Below are 22297 nucleotides of genomic sequence, written 5' to 3'. Positions count from 1 at the left end.
CCCTAAAGTGAAAACACTGCTCGCCCCCCTCGCGCTGCCCCTCTTCCTCTTTGAAAGAATCGTGGCGGGAGAGAGAGGCGCGCAGAGATCACCTTCTCAGTTATAAAAAAAAAAAAAAAGAAAAGAAAGAAAGAAAGAAAAACACACACAAAAGTTGCGTCGAGACCCAGCAAAGCTCTTCCAGGAGGCAAAATAATCAACCCCGTCCGCGTTTATTGACGCTCTCCCGGAATCATTGTGTGTGCAGGACTGTTCATCAGACGGAGGAAGAGTGTGCCGAGTGTGTGTGTCGGGGGTGAGTGTGCGCGTGTCTGTGTCAGGGGAAGCTGCTGTCGGTTTGTCTCAGAGCCCAGATGCACTCGTGTGGAAATTATAAAGGCAGGGCCAGGCAGGCTGGCGGCCAATCGCCACTGGGCTCGTCACGACAGCCTCCTTCAGCTTCAGCCCGGCTAATTAATCCCCCTCAAGGATATAGGCGCACGAGCTAAAGGTAGGAGCTGCTGCCGGCAGAAAGCCGCCCAGGCCGCCTGACAGTTTTGGAAATCGAGAGGAATCTCTCGGCGTTGCTATTACTCGAAGCATATTGACGTTTTGAACAGACTTGGCAAAGTGGGTCTCCTCGGCGCTGAAAAACCTGCCTGTCTCTTTACCTCCGAAATGCAAATACAGGTGTATTAATGGTCGTCCATCAATTAGGGAACTAGATGGGGTTTTCTAAAACAGAAGTCACTAACTCGCGTTTAGAGGAGGATCGTTAATGTCTGTTAACCTGGAGGTCTTTTAAATGCAGGTGTGAAAGTTTGCTCTTACATGTGCGTGGAAGTTGTCTTTACGTGGATTAATACCTGCGTGATTTTCTGGGTGTTCCTATACGCTAGAATGATTTTTTTTTTAATGTTATGTAGTGTTTTACCTCTGTTTGCTCCTCATGTGCAGTTCTTAATAGGAATCTGAAAATTACTGCTGAGTCTGTTAGATGTCGTCTACTCCAGTTTAAGTTAAGATGTTTTTAAAAATGTTTAGTACATCCCTCCCCCCACCCCCCATTCACTGGTGTACTTTGTACTTTGGTAGACTTACCCAACACGGCAAGTAGGACAGTAAGCTTTGTATGTCCTGGTAGAAATATTTGAACAACCAGTTATCTGTGTGATGGAGAGATTATTTTAATGTGCGTTAGCTGTATCTCAATATGTGACATTCAAGAGAGATCATAGAGATGAGACCTACTGGCAGATAATGGTCCTGAATACACTCACAGGCTTGGGTTTTCTGGCTTGTTTACAGATGTAAAAATAAGGATATCTCTTCCCTCTTAAGTGTCCTTAGTGGTGACCTGAGACTTCTGATTTCATACTATTTCATGTGATTTGATTAAGGGAAAATGATTAAGATTTTAAAAGAAAATGAACTTGCAGTCATCAGGGTTTTAAATTTAAATAGCATTTTGGAACATTTTGAAAGAAATCAACATTTCTGAATTTGCAACGTTGAAACAAGAGGGGGAAATTGATTTATATAGAGCTTTTTAATTTTTTTTTCTGGTGGTACCAGTTGTGTCCTTAATGTACAGGAAAGGAAAGAAATAATACTTAGGGGTTATGTAATGCTTTTAAACCCTAGGCAAATTTTTAATCGCCTACCTTTCATTTATATGCCATCTCTTTCAAATTAAGAACATTTCCAGCAAAATTCTCTAACTCCGGGTAACAGGTTGTAGGCACTTTCTTTCAGAGCCACTTTTTAACAAGATCCTGTTCAGAGCTCTCAGGTTTTTTTGCTCAAGCTTTTGATTTGGGGGGTCAGGGTGGGGGCTCACAGGTACAGCACCACACAAAGCCACCTATTATTTACTTTCTCGTGCTCCAAGAGCGATAGATTCCGGTTTAGCTTAAAGATTTGGGGCTCACGGTACTCATCTGCTCTGGCCGCCCCTCCCCACCCCCGCCCCGAAGCTTCCACTCCCTTAGGGGGACCGGGAACACGGGACAGCCCCTCCCCACCTGCCGGCGTTGCGCGTCAACGTACTGCTATCTTTTGGCATTTGGAAAAGGAGGCAAATCAGAGCCGCAGAACCCGCGGCCACTAAGGCGAAGATGTGCCTTGGTCTCTGGAGAAAAGCCCCTCCAGTGCCTCGCCCAGAGCAGGTCCCCGTGGGCTTCCCGTTGGTACTGTCTCTCCCGCTGCTCCGCACTCGGGGCCACCCTGCTTTCCTGCCTCTGCTCGCTGTCCCTTAGACCTTATTTTTCCTACGAGCGGGTTATTTTAAAGCCTTCCTTGGTGTCCCGGGTTTCCCCCACAACCGCTGCAGGCCCCGGCCTCAGCCCACGCACCCCTCAGCCCCCCGCCACCGCCCAGGCCCACGTGGGGCCGCCGCCGAGCCAGCGCTTCCAGGTCGCCAGCCGTGGGCCCTGTGCGCCCAGCGCGCGCCCTCCCCGGGGTCAAGGCCTAAGTTGCTTGGCCAAGACCTCGCCCCTCGATTTCCTGGGCCACCTGCAAATACCCCCGGTTGTCGAGGACGCGAGGCAGCCTGCGGCGCGGGGCCCCGGGGCGGCTCCGGAGATCGTGGCGCACCCGTCCAGGCGGGCGTAACGCGAAGGACGCGAGGGGCTCGGGCCGGCCTCGCTGGAGCCAGGCGCGCAGGTGGCGCATCTTCGGGGTTCACTGTGCGGCTTAATTGGGTTAAAGCGGAGCTAAACACCGAAGCACTTTGTGCAAACTAATTGGTGTAACTGGGGCCTTTTCACTAACGATTTGCACTTTGAAGAAGAAAAATGGATGGTGAGAACAGGACCAAGAAGCTCGTTAGTTCTCGAGTGTTTCGGGGAAGTGAAGTCGTTGGGTTTCACGGACCCCGGGACTGTATTTTCTGAGCTGCTCCCTTCAGCACCCGTCACACGGGGAGCTGACGGTGACCTACACGGCACAGGATTCACCCACCCGCTGCTACCGCTGTGGGTGAACTGGGCGCCCCCGGATAACGCTCCAGCGCCAATGCTGCTTGTTGCTGCGACACAGTGATGTCTATTACACCGAACACGTGAAACGAATGGCCTTCTGCAGCTGAGTCTTTCCAAGATCTCAGACACCTCTCACTGTCCAAGGACAAATTAAACCGTTCAGAGGAGTGGGTTTTCTATCCCTTGATTCTTTTTTTATTGAAATAACCTATAGAGAGGAACTTAAAATATAGAGTACATTTGTGTACATGTGTAATTCATCTTTTTTAAATCAAAGTTTTGGAAGTAGATTTGTTTCGTAGGAGTAACTTATTTAACTATTGTATAGGGAAAAAAATTTTTTGACGTATCATTTGACTCATCGAGTTTTTTCAAATGATTATGTAATACAGGGAGATAGCTTAAAATCAATTCATTTACTTATGTGAAAAGTTTATGAAACAACTTAAATGACACCAATCTTACTTAAATTATTATTATTTTTTAATATAAATATGATCTTGGTCCTTCGTACTGGAATGAAAGCTTGTATGCGTCCCATGCTTGAGGATAGAAATGTTCATTGTTTTCAGTGGTATCCTGTGCAGGCATCTTTGACATGAGCTAATAATAGAATGATAATTGAAGAACACTGACCTAGTTGAAGGGGGGAAAAAAAAAACCCAAAACACAAGAATCTCATGGTTTAATGATAGTTTGAGATGCTTAACGTTTGAATAGTATTTGGAATTTTAAGGTCTAACCAACTTGACTTCATTTCATTTACTTAGTTTACTAGGCAGCCTTGAGTTAAAAGATAACCATTTAGGGAAAAAATCCAAAAAAGTCACAAGCATGCCATTATCAGAAATTTTAGTACTATTAGTGAATACAAAACAGTTAAATACGGTGATGCTTAATAATGTTTCCTAAAGTGCTATTTCCTAGAAAAGCTATTCCCCCTTCTGTAACCCTAATTAACAGATAAACAAAGTAATGCATAAATAGTCACCTTATTAGGTTTAAAGAAAACGTCTATTATGTTGAGATATGTAGGAATGCAAGGTTTCTGTGTTTAAAAAAAAACTAATTTAAATTACATGTTCATAAATTTAAGCAATTGTGGCCTTTCATCTGGAAAAATGTATCTGTTGGAGGATATGCACACACATGTTAAATGCTCACAAAGATATTGTTTTGTGTTTTTTCATTATCTACTGGCTGCTGGTCTGTTCACAAGTATTCATGAATTTAAAGTTTTATTTTTTTAATATGTGCTTATTACACTTGGGAGATAAAAAGAATATGAAGTTGAGTTTATTGAATTATTTATCCCTGCTGCTGGAGTGGCTTTGAAGGCTCATTTTAAGCATCTGATTTCTACCCCCACCCTCTTCTTTTTTTAAATGCACCCAGGCTATTTCATCTGTTTCATTCTGCCAGACACAATATATTTCTTTTTTTTACACTAGAGAAATTAAAGACAGATATTTGTGCAGGGTTTTCTTTATGTGTCACATTAAATAAAGTAAAATACAGAGAGTTTTTCTGGTAATCCACTTTGATGGCATCTATACCTTTCTTCCTGTTGTGACTCCTTGTACAAGAACACTTGAAACAAAGTAGCTTGAGAGCTTCAAAAGGTTCAATGATTTCTTAAAACGATTATTTTATATTTTAATATCAGGTTTATAACAAAGTAAAGCAGAGGATTGAGGTCATTGTTTGCACAATGTTGACCCTACTTTATTTCTTCAACCAGAGCATCCTGATAATTGGTGGTTGATTTTTTTAAAAATTATTTCCTTAATTCTTCACTTGAGTGGTCAAGGCAGTTGCCTCAGTTTTCCTCATCCCCATAGGACATGACGATCTCGTCACATTCGTGGTGGGGGATGCTTTTATTTTTCCTGCAGTGTTGCTTAGTAAACTTGTTCTCGGCGCTGAGAAACGTTGAAAAGAAAGTAACTTTCAGATTAAAGCTGGAAGTCAGATGTCTACCTTATAAGAATTGCCACTACCGCTAGATCTGCAGGTTTGAGGTGATTCTGGATAACTGTCTATAAAACTTTTTTTGGGGTAGAAAAACAAATTTAAAACCTGGATTATTTAGATAATTGTCTCAGTTCCCTAACTTCATTTGATTGTGTACCCAGAGGCACAGGATGTGTTTAGTTGCATCTGTAAACAGAAAAATTGGAGGAGGAGTTATCAACGAAAATGTTTTCTTATTGCTCAAAATCAGTGTGATCTAACCCTTTCCAAACATTTAAAGATAAGGGGGCTAGTCATTCATTTATTGTTTTGGCAGAAGTGTTGATTCTAATATTCCAGTTCTTCATAGACCTTTCAGAAAGTCCCTGTTATCTTTGTGAACTATAAAACTTATATTACTATTGTCAGATTTTAGCTAATATTTTCCATAGGGATATTATAGACATATTCTGACAAGATAAATGGGCTCATGTGATTCTTTTCTATATGAAAAAAAAATGAAAACTTAGATATTCCTTAACCTGTAACTCACAGGGACTTACACATATTTGCATATGCGACTACATCCTTGGCACTCCTAATACACCAGAGTTTTATTGCTCTTAGAGAAAACAATGGAATCAGAGGTGATTAGTGTCTGTTAATCTGTACATCTGTGGTGGGTCACCCAAGACCGTATAGCTCTCATTACTGTCCCATACTGTCTGTGATTAAGCCACTGAAAATATTCCACATGACCTTGAGACTAAAGTATGATATGGATGGAGATAATCAACTTCTAGCGATTGCATGCTTAAAATAACCTTTCCTATTTCTAATTTACAGGTTTGCTGCTTATTTTTTTAATGAACACAGCAATTCTTCTAAACTAGAATTTACTTTTTTAATGATCAGTAACTGGAGTAATAATTCAAAAGAAAATTACATTAAATAAAAAAGGTATTATCTTTTATCACGTATATTACATGCAACAAAATAAATGATTTACAGAAAAAGAAAATTAGTTTATAAATAGGAATTTCCTTGAGAGCTTTACATGTAGATATGGCGATTGCAACATTGTCTGAGAATAGACCACCTAAATATTTCATTTCCACTTACGTATGATTATTTTCACTATTCTAATAAAATGCATTTTATTATAACACTGTATTATTTCTTGAAAGCACAATTTTTCCACGTAATGATTTGTCAAAAATATCGAGTCAAAAATACTAAGAAGTAGTTAATACTTTTAAATCTATATGTTTCATCGTTTTATCTAACCATCTAGATCAAATAAAAACATAAAGCATAAAGAGTCTGGAAGACATAGTGTTTCTAATAAAAAGTTGTGAATCCACCAAAATAAAAAGTAGAGCTTTTTTATTTTTATGTGAAATACAAAAAGTCAAGTTTATTGGTCTAATTTGTATGCAGTTTTATCTTATTCTATGATTATTTCATATGAATGTACCATTCTGTGAATTCTGACAGATATATACAGTCATATAGCATTAAGTCTGGCACAGACATAGACAATTTCTATTGCCACAGAAAAGTTTCTTTATGCCCCAGTTTAATTTTTTATTTTGTAAATTTTATGATTCGCTTATAAATGTCTGAGTATTTAAGTTTTATATCAAAAAACTTTAAACTGTAAACACCTTTATTCCCCCATTATTTATTACTTTATCATGCTTCTAATTTAAGACCAGTTTTAATCAGAGAGCAGCACTGAAGTAGAGGCATAATATAAAATGATATTTCGGATACACAAACAATAGGTTTACAATTGCTTGGCAAAAGATGCGTTTTCAAAGGAACTGCTAATATTTGTTATGCTAGCATGAATGTAGGTATTAGACTTGTGAATATAGTTTACAGTTTACACGTCAAAATATTAAGAAAAGGGTTCTTTATATAAGATAGCAACATATGAGGCATATGTGTAATGATCCTGGCTTTATGTCACTAGAGAAATAAATCTCATCTCAATATTTAAATTACATTTTGCTTTGACAGTTTCAGTAAATTAATCCTTCCTTTGAATGTTGGGGGACAAGGCCAAGAAGTTTAGTAGAGCTAATATTAATTAATATATACGTATTCTGGGAACATATGCTTCTAATCCTAATTTTGTACAAATATACATTGTCATTTAGATTTAGATGATTATAAATAACTCCAAAGATTCTTAAATTGTAGGAGTGTAAATATGTTTAATGAGAATGATGCTCTTCCAAGTATTTTGCCTTTTTTACAACCTGGAATGGTATAACTAGTCTTCTGTTTCTTCCCCCAAGATATAAAATTATTTAAATGCTTTCCGTGTTTTTATTTGGCAATTACGATAGAAATTTTAATGTTATGCATGCTTACAGGCCTATTAAGAAAGAAATTATTGCTTTCTTAATAATCTTAAATCATTTTTAGGAAGTATACTCTTTTTATGGTTTGCAAAATAGCCTATGTATACAGGCTGTATGTACACACACACACGCGCGCGTACACACACACACACACACGCACAAACCCCAGTGTTTCAGATAGTAAAAGATTGAATTGGCCTCTATACATTTTTTATGTTAACTTGTTAAAAGGAAATAGCCACTAAATATAGGATTCTTGTTGCCACCAGAATGTAATATCACCTCTGCAAGACTGTTTCATAATAACCCTTAGACGGTTCAATAATACTTTAAGAGACTGCAGCTAAATGGGTTTTTAAAATCCCTGGAAATTTCGACAGTATTTATCCAGTCACATACTATGACAGTTTTGAATGTCACAAACTTTTCATTGTGAAATTGGTAAGTTTTAAATCGCTAGCCCTTCTATCTTTATAAATAAAAATCTATCGCTGAGCCATTCACATACATAATGTGCACCTTCACTCATTTAAAATTGTGTTTTATCTACTTTTTTGCAACAGACCAAGGTTACATTTTTTTTTTGCAACCTCAACGTGTATTTTATTAGCAAATCACATAACTCACTGGGGCAAAAAAAAAAAAGAGTGAATTTCTTTTGGTTTTGGTGTTTTTGCTTTTTGTTGATGTTGGTTTTTTTTCTTTTACTAGCGAATTCAGTTCTTCATTTGTTGTGCTTTCCACGCTGCATTAGCACAGTTTTCCCCTGTGTGCATCTGCCAGTGTACAATTTAGCCACGGGCATCTGTAGACCTTGTGGTGATCAGTATGGCAGGCAAAAGCCGTATGTGTTTAAATAAAAAAAAAAAAATCTCTTTATTTCATTTGCTGTTTTAACTGGATGGATAACTTTTGTGCCTCAAGACAGAAGAAGAAAAAATACAGAAATAATTAATTGCCTGTATTCTTGAGGCAGCTTCATTTCCCCCTCCAATATGGAATGCTTGTCAGCTTTCCTGATAAATGACTGCATGTATTTGCATAGATTTTACATTAACACAAAAATTAGTTTTATTTGTGGGAAACTAGTTTACATAATAATATAAAACCTAGTGTTATTGATTATGTTTCCAAATATTGATGATTTTTTCAAGGGATTGTAGCATTCTAATTTTTCAAAGATCCGATCTCCCTATTTCTTGATTTAAACTTTATTTTGCTTTATATAGGTTTTTATTAACGAGACAAACATCTATAAAAGTTTAAAGTTTTAAAAATTCTTTTCTAGATATATTAATCACAGCTATTTCAGACCTCTCACATGGTTAAAATATTCTAGTAGCTCTCATGTGGTTAAAATATTCTCTTTTTAAATGTTTGGCATGGAATATTTTAAAATACTTATTATCAGTTATATATACCTCAAAGAGTTGGAGTAATGTATCTCTGTGGATGATTTAAAATTTCATATTCATGTTATCAAAAGGATGGATACTATATTGGGTGTGCTTAGTCTTTGGATTTACTCATTGTTTACAGCTAAATTTAGAATATGTCTGAAAATTATTTTCTCCATCTTCAATCTGTTTTCTTGAATATACCTAATCAATTGATCATCCTAATCCAGCCTTGGAAAAAAAAACACTCTGCTGGAGCTATTTGGGTGCTGAAAACAATCCTCCCTCTCTAAGTGGCAGGCAGTAGATATTTATTCATACTTTAATCTGGCATCTTGTTGTCTAGAGGCAACCTGCTAATTATGTGCTATCATTGTATTATCCATGTTACAGAAGATTCAAATATGTTCACTGCTGTTATTTACATCACAAATCTTTTCATAAAATACACTTGATCCTCAAGAAACCTACCATACTTAATGGCAACCTAAACCAAGAGTGTCTCTGCCACTTCTTGATTCTGGGACACTCTGGGTGCCAGCTGTCACAGCTCAGCTAATGATGACAAATGCCCCTCTCTATGCAGATTGCAGAGCTCACAGGCTGCTGTGAAAGGCAACCAGATTACCTTTCTTCAGAGAGTAACTTAACCTTTTAAACTCATGTCAGAATGAAATGATCAGCTGTGATAGTTTCAATATCTGTATCTTTAAAAAAATATATCAAAAAACAAACTCACTTTTTTTTTTGAATTTCCAAATTTTTGTGTAGTTTCCAAAGCTTTACTCTTGAATGCTATAATATTCTTGAATGAGAAACTCTAGGTAAGATATACTTCATAACCACACTAGAGTGTGTATGTATTTGAACTCTGCATATAACTCAGGTAGTGTTAATTATTGAGAAAATTACCCCAATTGTTTAGGCCAGAAAATAGGCTGGTGAAATTTTGGGATAAAATGCATTCTTTCTCTCTCTTCAGCTCAATGGTAAAACCTCTATTCTCCTGCTGTGCGATAGGTCCAGCCTTTTACAAATAAATGGTTATATTATATCTTTAGGACTCCGTGGATTATTCCAAAATGACTTAGAGAACAATTGTTGCTAATAATTGTCTTCTCTGTTTTCAAACTTGAGCGTTAGTTTTAAGTTATTAATTTGTTCTGTTGGAATCTGTTACTGTGTTCTGATGCATATATACCTACGTGGATTATTAAAAATAATAACCAATACTGTTAACCATAACGTAATGCAGAATGATAAATTGCTTATTTAATGAGGTAATGCTTTACAATTGCAACGTTATTTTTAATTTACAAAATATTTTACACGCATTAATACATTTGATAGTTAAAATAATTTTTTGAGTTGAGAGAAACGGGTGATAAGAATGGGGACCGCTACTTAATGAGAATTTAATCTATTTTAATCTTCACAACAAATACTAGTTCCCATTTACAACTAAAGAGACCGAGGTTTAGACAGATTGGTTGTGTAACAAGGGTCTTGCTAGTAATTGCAGACCTAGGTCTGTCTTACTGCGGCTGCTCTTAGCACTACTGTAGACCATATGTGCGGAGGCGCGTGCGTGTGTGTGGTTATGCACGAATGCATGCGAGTGTGTCCTGTCTGTACCCCGAATAACCTTTAGCGACTGCTACTAGGATATAAGTAAGTGTTATTCTGAAAAGAAACTACAGGCTGACATTTACATTAAGAATGTGATCGTGCTGACATTTACATTAAGAATGTGATCGTTTGATGAGTCATACAGATTAAGTTCTTTATAGGAGGTTTTTAATTAAGCAAATGTTGAGACCCTTTTTATGTTATAAAGTTTTATTTTATGATAATGTAGCGATCTATCATATAGGGAGAAACTGTTGAGGAAATATATGTACTAGTTAATGAATAGTAAATTGGATTAATTCACCTGAAGAACCATTTCATTGCAAAACCTAAGATTAATGAGCTATACGTTTGTAAAAGTGATGAAGAGAAATAATTACTCCAGCAATTACTTGAGCAAAATATGTATAGATTTTTCTTCTTTGTACATCGTCTTACTCTCTGACATCCATGAGTTAGTTATACAAGCTGCAATATTGTCCATCTTTCAGTTCAAGACACATTGAAAACTCTCTTATCATGAATTTAAGTGCAGTCATTTCTAAGAAAGTTATGTGAATGCCAGTTGGTTTTTATTCCTTGCTTTTTTTTTTTTTTTTTTTGGTACAGACACTATACAATATGAGGATGTTTTCAATGATACCTCTGTTTGTGTTGTAAATGCTCTATTTTTATTGTAATTATAGAAATCTACTTATAATTAACGATCAGTACTAATGATTAATAAGTTGTAAATATTCTACCATATGTAAAAATTAGGTAGAATTTACAGTGAACATTTTGTCAAAGTGTATCATGTAATTAGTGCTGGGAAGAAGAAATGAATTCCGCTTCGTGAGTCAGACATTTTATCTCAGGGCAGGAGGAGAATAATGCAACCGCCTCATTAACTGTCTGAATCTTCTCTGGAATGTTGCTAAGGAATAGTCATCCAACTTCTGCTCCTACCTCCATCGATGAGAAATTCATTATCTGCTCAGATAGCTACTTACGCTTATAGGCAGCTCTGATGGTTAGAAAGCTCTTCCTGGTATTGCACCCAATCTTTCTTTTTGAAATTTTCATCTCTTGGTGCCATTTTTCCTCCTTCTCGGTAGTCTTAGCCTTTTAGCAAATACAAATCCTTTAAATTCAGTATTTAAGATGTCAAATTGAATAGGCTCTCAGCTTTCAGCCATTTTACCTGTAGCATATTTTAAGCCATCTCGCCATTCAGGACCCATTCCCCTACATCATTTTCTTCAGATGTAGCGCCTGGAATTCATTACTCCCAGAATGGATTTGCGAATGTAAAGAGACCTCTGAGTGAAACCTGGTCATATTAGTTTCTGGGGGGTAATGCCTTCACAACACTGTTGACAAATGTTGAGCTATGTGTCAAACTAGTATCTTATTTATTTAAATATATGTTACTGGGGTACTAACTACATGACTTTTCGATATCGCCAACTCATTTTATCGTGCTCTTTTTAGCTATTTTTTTCCATGGTTTGACTTATATCATAACAAGGTATGTTATTGTTTTGAATACATACTAATAGTAATAGGCATGATAGTTCTTCCTTAAAATTTGTCATAGGCTACATATATATCATCCATAGCAAAATGGAATTTAACTGTAATGAATTTACTGGTTTTGCTCAGCCTACGTATATAAAGAGGCTAATCCACTTAATAAGATCGTTGATAGTTAAATTCGCTAAATATTCCACAGACTTTATATAGTTTTCTTTTTTTTTTTGCCATACATTTGAAATACTACTTTTTCGTGGCTTTATCAAATTATATAACTATTCAGTCCCATTTGGTATGAAGAGTATATACTTTTTATATTTTGTCATCTTTATCAATTTTGCTTTGTCAACATTTTGCCAGCAAATGGAATCTATAAGTTTCTCATATGCTAGAACAATGCACAGAAAAAAACTAATAATACAGGTGTTCATAGAGTCTTATAATATTTTTTGGAATAATTTTCATATCGCTTCATTAATATTTTTATTTTTTGATGATAATTTCTAAATAATTTAGCATGAGCGGAGGTAAATGCTTTTTACAAGTGATAATATTTAGTAAGATGAAATCAGTGTGAAAACTTTTTATCAAGCTAAAGTAGTCTCACCAATCAGAGCCTATTCTACTCTATAGTTTTCTTCAAAAGCGATGCCTAGAACTGATACACAGTAACCCAGAGCAAGTCGGTGGATACAGAGTAAAGACGCCTCCACTAAAAGAAGACGCTGCTGGAAAAACATGCTCAGAACATTAAGTAGTTAAAGGTGACCAGTATTAAGTAAGTAATTGATAAAATACAAAATGCACTTCTTTTACTTATGTCACTATGAGTTGTGGAAAAGAAAGCATTTATTAACTTTTTGTTACTGTGTTATTTATTTTAAAGCCTTAAATTTCTGTAAGTGTAAGCACATGTTTTCATTTGCCAAGTTTTTTTTTCTAAGTGAGGATATTTCATTAACACTTTATTTACTATAGCTGTGACATCTAGGTAATAAAACACAAAGACAGCTTGCCTCAGATTTGGCTTTCTTGCGGTTTATGTTTTGAATGGAGAATAAATAAGTCCAGTGCTTTTACAAAAGAGACATTCTCAAGTGAGGAGCTGCTCCATCTGTTTCATCCGGTGGCTTATGCAATAAGAAGTGTTATCACATGAATCTGAATGCACAGGCAGTTGTTTCATGAACTCTGTCTGGGCTTCGAGGAGTTTATAAGTTGCCTGTTCTATTGTATGTCAGTCCCAGCTGACCGAAGTGCATTCTGCTGAGCATATTTGAGGGATAATTAGATCTAATGAAGCTTGGAACACAGCTAATTCTCTAAATGATTTATTCTTATAGTCTTGTCTGATTCCCAAGAATTCTCCAATTCATAATCTATGACACTTATTTTTTTTCCTGACACTGTTGATACGGCTACTCTATTTTTATGGTTGTTTGATGGGCATTAAAAATAAATTAGGTATTTGAAATGCCGAGAAACATATTTCAAAGTAAAAGTTTAGATTATTCGTTAGTCCCCTGGGTTGGGGGCAATGCCAGTTCTTCGCCATCTTTCGTTTTTGCTTACGGCTCAAATGTTGATGGCACTTGTGAACAGATAATGGGGTAGAAAACATCAAGTGAAAAGAGCCTCTTTAGAAAATGTACCACTGGGAAATAAAACCTACAAGTAAAATATTTAAAATTATTAATGGATGATTTCTATGTCTGAATTAGGTTTACCAAGGAAATCAGAAGATTTTTCTTAGGTCCTTATGAATAGGCTTCATGCTTCAAAGCTGTTTCATTAATATGGCTTCACTGTCCCAGCAGTGCTGGGAGTGACATTTCTCTACATGCCCTCACCACGTAGTCGGTGATTCGGTGGCCTGTAACACTTTAAATCCCATCGACTTGCTTTCCTTTTCTGTTATCACTGTTCCAGTGAGTGGCACTTCTCTTGTGCAGGTTAAGATCCGGTGGCTTACTGAGGGCATACTAGAATGAGGACAGACACAGTTGCCGACAAAAGAAGCCTATAACTTTATTAAACCTTGCGCTCAGTAAATAAGGTACCGAAGTCTCTTCGTGTGGGTGCTTTTTGTAACCTTCGTCCCGTTTGGTCTCCTGTTGTCTAGAAACTGTGGCGGAATCCTCTAAGAATTGTGACTTTAACCTGTCGATCCCAATATTTAATATTCGCCATACTCTAGAACCCAGATATAAATACCTTAAGGGCAAGTACCACTTTATTAGATGCACAGAAATACCTAAAATAGTGTAGATCACCAACTCCGAGTACTGACCTTGGAACTAGTTGAAGCCTCGATTCTCATTACAAGATATTTAATGCTACTGCTGATAACTACAGTCTTAACTGTGAACCCTGACCTGCACATTGCTCTTCCTCAGATTCTACCCTCTGCTTGAAAAGCAGCTAAACATTCAAATAGCACATCTCAGAATCTTGAAGGAAAAAAGTTGCGGGTCATTGTTATTGCTTGGGTTTCAAGAACATCTTTTTTATTAGTGAATTTTTACATCTTTAAATGTGACAAAGAATGAAGCTGATAAAATTAGTTACTATCGAGTTTTTATTATGTGCCGGGTACTGTGCGAGGTGCTCCATCTGTATTACTGTCCTTTCATCCTCTCAATGTCACCATGAAGTAGATCCTGCTGCTGTCATTTCATCATTAAGATACTCGGACACAGAAAAGTCAGGTTGCTGCTCTAAGTTCACAAAGCTAGGAGTTTGCAGAGCTGAGGATTTTCAGCCAGCCCTTTGGCATCCAGACTCCATAGTCATAACACTAAACTTATCTTAAGTTTTCTCACCTATGAAATAGGGATAATAATATCTACATCAAAGGATCGTTGCATGCATTCAGTGAATTAACGCACATCAAAATCAGAATTTTGTTTCAGCTAGTATTACCCAAGTCCATACAGTAGCCGCAGAACTAGGATTTAAATCCAACTTTTTCTGTCTCTAGATCCCTGAGCTTATTTTGCATAGTGCCTAGGTGGATCTCTGTCGAATGAATAATTGAATAAGTATCATCTGCCCTGTACTTCCCAATGGAAGAATTTGTTAATTTTGCTGGTCGTTTTGATAGCATCGAGCAGATACTCGATGGTGAATGAATGAATAAATGATTGTTCAGCCTCTATTTCCCAATAAAACACATTAATGAATCCCAAACTTATATCCGCAGCCAAGACCTCTCCCCTCAACATCAAGCTCATTTATCCAGCTGTCTCCCCCGCACATTCTCACATCTGGAAGATGCATAGCAAACATAACATACCCAAACCTGCCCTCCACCCTCCTCCAGCCTGCTCCTCCTGCAGTCGCCTGTGCCTCAGTAAATGGCAACTATTTTTTTCCAGCTGCTTAGGCCAACAGCTGGGCTGCCATCTTTGACTCCTGTCTTGCTTTCATACCCCAATGGCCAGCTCATCAGCAAAATCTTCCAGAATCTGCCCACCACTCACCAACTTTGCCGCTTCCATCCTGGTCAGGTCGCCACCATCTCTTATGTGTACCATTAGTTGTCCAAGAGGTATCCTAACCACATGGAGGTCGAAGTCCAAGGTCAGTACTCTGCCTTAGAGCCATTCCTGCAGCTCTCGTGCACTCCTTTGTCAACACAGCAGCCAGAATGATTCGTTAAAGGAAAAGAAAATCAGATTGTGCCACCTTTAAGTTCGGAATTCCCTAACGGGTTCCCATCTCAGAGTAAAAGTCTAAATCCTTAAAGTCACTTAGCAGACCTGCAATTGACACTTTTCCGCCGTGGTCCCCACCAACCTTTCTGACACCACCTGCCACCCTCACTGTTGCTTCGTCTGTGCTGAGCGCCGTGGCACACGCTCACATTAGGGTCTGTGTGTTTGCCGAGTCCCCTGTGGGAACTCTGTCCCCAGTATCTACGTGACTTTTTCCTCACACCCTTCAGGTGTTTACCCTATCGAAAATGGCAGTACACCCCACTGGACTCTCTCTATTCCCTTCTCTGCCTTTTTCCCCCCCTAAAACATATGATTATCTAACATGTTTTTAGGTATTTATCATGATTAATGTCTCTTCCCCAATTTAAGTATAAGCTCTCAGTGAGGGCAAGGGTTCTGTCTCTTCACTGCTGCATATCCAGAGTCTGAAATAGTGCCTGGCTTATAGATAGTACTCGACAAGACCTGTTTAAATGAAGGAAGGCAGAAAGGAAAGGAGGGAGAGGTGGGGAAAGAAAAGGAAGGAGAAAGATAGGGAAGCCGGAGGGAAGGCAAGGAGGTAATCAGGTGATTCTGCTGAATGTTATGTTTGTAGTAATGCTATTGTAACTGCACTTGAGGTTATTTTAATCTCGTAATTCACAAACCATCATGGCCTCTTGACATTATGACCTCCTCCTCTTTTTTGGAATATCTTCTCTTAACAAAAATATTAAGCTATTTAACACGTATTCTCTGCAAGACCCCATGCTAAAAACCTGACGTATGCAGCAAGTACTGAGTAGGACTTTTCCTACAGCCCTAGAATTGGCATCTGGAGCATCCACTATCTCATCTTCTAAAGAGCTGAGAACAAGTAGCGCTAGACAATGGAGCATACATTCCAGTTGGGAGACACTAAATTAACAAGTAAACACATAAGCAAGTAGAAAATATGTAGCCTGTCAGGTGGCGATAAGTGCTCTGAGGGGTAGGTATTACTATTTCATTTTTGGAGATAAAAAGTGAAGCTTAGGAAAGTTATTTAAGGTCCTCTAGCTAGAGCCAGGACTTAAAGCCATTTTTGATGACTTCAACATCCATGCGTTTAACTAATAGGTTCTACTCACTACTGCCATTCATTGTCCTGTTTTTCCTCTTACTCCACTGAATGATTTGTACCATTAACTTGACTTCTTTTTTTTTCTTTCTTCTATAACCCCCTAAATATGAGTTTACTGTTGAACTTCTCGTCTTACAGTTAGATAGCTTGAATTATCATCTCTATGTAGATGTGTCGCAAATCTATACCTCTCTGTTCGTTCATCGTTGTCATTTTCTACTTCCTGGTGGGTCTTTTCCAAATCGATGTGCCTGTCCTCTCCATGTTGTTGTACCTCCTTCCCCTCACGTAGAAGTCGGCTGCTCTCTCTCATTTCTCCCTTTGTTTCTGTCATCGGCCTGAGCCATTGTTATAACTTCAGGGACTTGACATCTTAGTCATTATTGACGCCTCCCTCACCTGTTGCTGCTGCTTCTCTACCACCCCATGCCCTGTTTACCACCAAGCCTTGCAAATTCCCATTCTTTCCCAGATCTTTCACGTATATTCTGTCACACCCACCACCGTCGCCCTCATTCAGGTCTTAACACTTGGTTACTGGCCTGTGGCTCCCTGTTTCTGTCTGTCCCTTCTCTGGCCCGTTATGAAGATGGCTGCTGGATTGACTTTCTCAGAGACCACTTCTGTCTCATTAATCTCCTGTTCATAAACCTTAGATTGACTCCCAGTTCTCATGAGAGGAAAGGAGGGAGGGAAGGAGGGAGGGAGGGAAGGAGGGAAGAAAGAAAAGAAAACCTTCCTGGCGTTCAGGGTATTTGACTATCTGGTCACAGCGATATTCCGACATTAACTTCTTGACATCCATCCTTGTGTTCTCTGCTATAGACTGATTATTTTTCTAACACGATTCTCAAATTTATTTCTCTGCCTTTTTTACCTCTTACTCTTCACCCTTCAGAATTGCATTTCTTTCTTAAGATCAAATGTATCTAATGATCTTCCTAATTGAAAGTGGTCTCTCCTTCTCAGTAATCTTATAGCACTTGACTTTTCAAGTATTGTATATGAGTGCTGTGAAAAAAAAAGTTACTTAAATTGGTAAAAGTCTTATGTCCCTCAAATGGAGTCAGAATTCCTGGATGATAAGCAAAATTTTCCTCTTCTTTTTACCCGTACCCCAGAATGCCTAGTATAGGACTATATGCATAGTAGTTGATCAATACATAACTGTTGGGTGATAAAACGTATCTTAATTTTAAAGTATCAAAAATGTTGTAGGAAGATGAAGGCCGATTTAGCGATTACGGGAAAAACTGACAACAACGATCACCATAGCCATTTTTCTGTAGACTAATTACAAACAAACTGGACAAACTAACTTGTATACATCATATTTCATCCAAGAGTACTATAATAATATCACATATCGAGTCCCCTGGACGAACTGGCTGGCTTCCGTTTTCTTTCCTGATAATTAATAAAAATCAAAATTTGGTAAGTAGGTTGAGATCCTACGCAGCCATTTTAAGATGCCCCAGTTATCTTGGTGTCTTAAGACTGTATAAAGAAGCCATTCCTGGGTCTGTTTCCTGCCTCGGATGACCACAAGTAACAGTTTGAACCTTTTTATGTTATGGAATAGATTCTTCCCTGAAGATACTCACCCCTCAGCACAATTCAAATAAGTGTCTTCATTCAGGAAAATGTAGAGAGATTTGAAATAAATATTTTTAGTACTCTAATATTCATGAATTATGAACTCTCCAGTATTAAATATGCGTATAAGCACTATTTGAAAATTATAAAATTATAATCATCTGGCTGCTGGTGGAAAATGGACATCTTACCTTTGCATGAACATAAGACTGCTCATTTCTATTCTGTACTATTTCTAGTCATGTCTGTACAAAATGCAGTTTTAAAAATGCAGTTTGTAATGCTTCCTAAAAATTATCCCAGCAGAGAAAGAATATCCAGGAGATGGTTGAGACATGATGGTGGAAAACATTCTTTAACCCTTCCAGGGAGCACAGGCAAAGAACTTCTTAGATCATTCAATTATCAGCTATTGATCGACTATGTCCTGGGTTCTCAACTATGCCTTAGTCATACCATTCCCACCTTCAAAGAGCTCTCGGGCTAACAGGTTACAAACTACTGAGTGCACAGTTACAGTTCAGTGAGCTAAGTACTAAGTGACTGGGAAAGGAGAAATTACTAAGGATCATAAAGGAGAGACGTGTGAACGCAATCCAAGGAAGCTTTCTACATGAAAACCCTGAAGAATGAATACATTGGTCCTATCAGCAGACATTTATTGAGCAGAATTTTTTCACTTTATATCTTTCTGTCTTCAAAGCATTGTGCGAACTGATATAAGGGGTGTGTAGCTCAGAGCCTCCACCATGAGCCACGTGAGAAAGGTAGAGAAATCATAAACGAGTATTTGGGTGTACCCAAGATGATTCTAAAGTTCCCTCCCTCAGTGACGGGGACAAAAGCTCTACCAAGTGAGATACAGAAATATTGGAGCGTGAACAAGTTTTTTAAGATTGTGAGATCAGTTTTAACCACTGAACTGTGGGTTATCCAGGAGGAAAAGTCAAGAAGGCAGCTAAATACATAACTCTGACGTTGAGGAGAAAGACCCCTAATTCATCATCATGTTTTCTGTAGTCACAGGCTTAAGAGTGCTTGAAAGACACCAGGAGACGATATAAAATGAGAAAAGGCACAAGGACATTGCCCTGAGAACCCAGGAGATGGTTGAGACATGATGTTCAGAGAAGTAAGGAGGAAGACCAAGAGATAGGACCGTCCCAAAAGCCGAAAACAAGAGTTTTAGTAAAAGGTAGTAGACAATAGTTTAGTTGACACAGAGGTCACGTAAGATGGAAGGTTCTTTGTTTCTCCACATCAGTTATCAGTGGAATCGTAGAGACAGATGGCAGATTATAGTGGGGTGCGAGAGTAAAGAGGGGAAACGGAAGTGTAAGATACACTTTGAAGAAAACTAGATGTAAAAGATAGTGTGGCAAATATGCGGTGATGCAGGATAAATTTTAAGAGATTTGCACATATTCACGGCATAGAGAGAGGAGAAATAGAAGAAAAGCTAATGTTGAAAAGGGCCAATTCATAGGTGCCTATCTCCAAGACTCACAGAGGAAATGATATGATTCTCTTGAGGCTAGAGACAGCTGAGAGATGGTTCAGTTTTCCTTGAAGGTAAACTCTACACTTTTATGACTATTATGTTTTATTTACTGTGTTCCACATGTAAGAATAACAATGGAGCGTGAAGTTTTGGTTTGGGATAGACAGGAGAAGGTCTAGAAAAATACCAGGAAGAACGTATTGCATTGTGGAAGGCAATCGTGAATACAGATAAGTTTATAGAGGATGGTTTAATCAGTTGATAGAGTGTATAACTAAGCCTCAGTTTTATCTTGGCAGTAGAAAGCACCGGGACTTAGGTTAGAGTTGAGGAGAGACTCGGTTGTTTAAATCACCCCTAAAAAGGAATATGAGGTAAACACACTGATCAAAAACAAGTAAAAGATTGAGGTGGAATAGTAAAGGCCCACCATGATGGAAACCATGAGTTCATAATCATGTCAATTTAAGTAAAGTCAAAATTATCCACGTTACTCCGCCACCCAGATGTGGAAGACAGGAGAAACTAAATTACAGAATGTATCCAGGGATGGGGATTTGTGTACAGCTTTATGGCAGAAGGATATATGGATGTGAAAGAATTGAAGGTACTTTTGTGATCGGACTGATAGACTATTGGTTTGAAATAGAACAGAAGAAAGTGTAGTCAGAAGATAAGCTGGAAGAAAATGGAATGATGAAGAAACTGGAAGTCTTTTGGGCTTAGCATACGGAAACAGAGGACTTCCGGTTAGCGTATGAAAAGGTTCTTCTTTTGAACTCCACCCAAAATCTTTGCATAGGATAATATAAGGGCTTCCAGTTAAATTTGAATTTCACGTGAACATTTCAATGTTTGTCTGAACAAATCTTCTGCACTTTGTCCAGCAACCCTAGATGAGAGTGAGGGGTAGATGTAGTAAAATTGCTAAGTAGATGAGTCAATGAGATAGTAGACAGAATAGATCATGAAGCAGAATTTGACCTTGGATAGACCTAGACTGTTGGAATTCAGAGGAGTCAAGGAATTTTAAGATTAAGTTAAAATAGATTGAATATTGATTGTATGAATATTGAATTCTCTAAAAGTGATAAGATTTTGGATGGAGAGGAAAAGAACTTTTGAAAGTGAAAACCACAGGGAGTAGAATGAGCAAATGGGAGGAAAACAAGGTTAGTCACCAGAACCTGCACAAAAGGAGACAAATGAGTCTAAAAGGGGTTGTTGGAATATTGGAAGCCAAAAAAAACACTTGACAAAATTATTTCGTTTAGTATTTTGAATACTTTTGAGATATGTAATAAAACAGTTTTATTATCAATAGCTGATGATACTAGAGTTTATATAAATTTATTCCTATAGCCAGGGCAATCACATGCTCTTTTAAAAGTCTCCGATGTATATGAAAGTCTATTTAGGCATCAACCCAAGTCTTAATCCACTAGGCATACCTGTTTCCAATACTGACGAAGGGTCACTCAGGATATTTTGATAGGAGTCAGTCACATCTGTTTCATTCGAGGTACGTAAAACTGCCCAAAATACTTTTCCTTTTAGTCTTTGGTCACCATGTAACTTCCTTTAGTTTCACAATAAAGTGAGAAAAGCCCTTGACTAGGAATTAGAATGATTGGGTTCTAGAGTTTGCTCTATTTTAGATGAACTATACGACTTTTATTAATGAGTTCAGTTAACCTCTCCATCTAGTTTCTTGCCCTATGTGATGAAAACATTGGAATAGATGATTTCTAAAGCCTCTTCTGCCCACTCTCTTTTAAAATCATTCAGTTCTTTGTATTTTATTTAACTTTGAGATTAGCCAAAATAGCAGCAATTTTACCTTTGGAGGTATACTTCATCATATGCAGTAGCATATATATTACTTAAAAGTTAGCAGTAAATCATTTTTTTTAACCTCTTAAGTATATATTGTTTAAAAAAATTATCAAAGGAATTACGGCGTTACACTAGAAAATATTTAATGCAAAAGAAGACAGTAGAGGAAGAACAGATGAAAAAAGACATGAGACCTATAGAAAACAAAAGGAAAAATGGCAGACATAAATCCAACCATATCAATAATCACATTAAATGTGAATGGTTTAAATAATTCAAACGGAGAGTGAACTTTTTAAAAAGTAACAAGATCCAACTATGTATATACAATAAAATGCTGTCAGGTATTTGCTTTGATTCCATTTAGATTCAAAGATACAGGTACGTTGAAAATAAAAGGTTAACAAAAGTCACGTGCAACCAGTGACTATAAAGGAGTTGGAATGGCTACACTGATATCAGAATAAATAGCCTTTTAAACTAAAAAAAAAAATCTCACTACAGGTAAAGAGAGACATTTTATAATGATAAAAGGGTTAATGCATTGTGAAGATATAACAATTATAAATGTATGTGTGCCTAACAACAAAGCCCAAAATACATGAAGCTAAACTGACATAATTAAAGGGAGAAGCAGACAGTTCTCCAATAATAGTTATAGACATTGTGTAAGACTCCACTTTTAATCATGGATAGACTAACTAGACAGTAGATTAG

The 22297-nt window shown here is 37.6% G+C and overlaps 1 protein-coding gene across 8 annotated transcripts in view; it reads left to right on the top strand.

The window, feature by feature from the left end:
- NBEA (neurobeachin) overlaps positions 1 to 22297 on the top strand; it is a 557443-nt gene that overhangs the window by 384233 nt on the left and 150913 nt on the right. The gene's annotated exons all lie outside the window — the stretch shown is intronic.

Source organism: Pteropus alecto, unplaced genomic scaffold, assembly GCF_000325575.1.
Source record: "Pteropus alecto unplaced genomic scaffold, ASM32557v1 scaffold16, whole genome shotgun sequence".
NCBI lineage: Eukaryota > Metazoa > Chordata > Mammalia > Chiroptera > Pteropodidae > Pteropus > Pteropus alecto.
The sequence above is the reverse complement of the archived record's forward strand: the minus strand, read 5'-3'. Positions and strand labels throughout refer to the sequence as shown.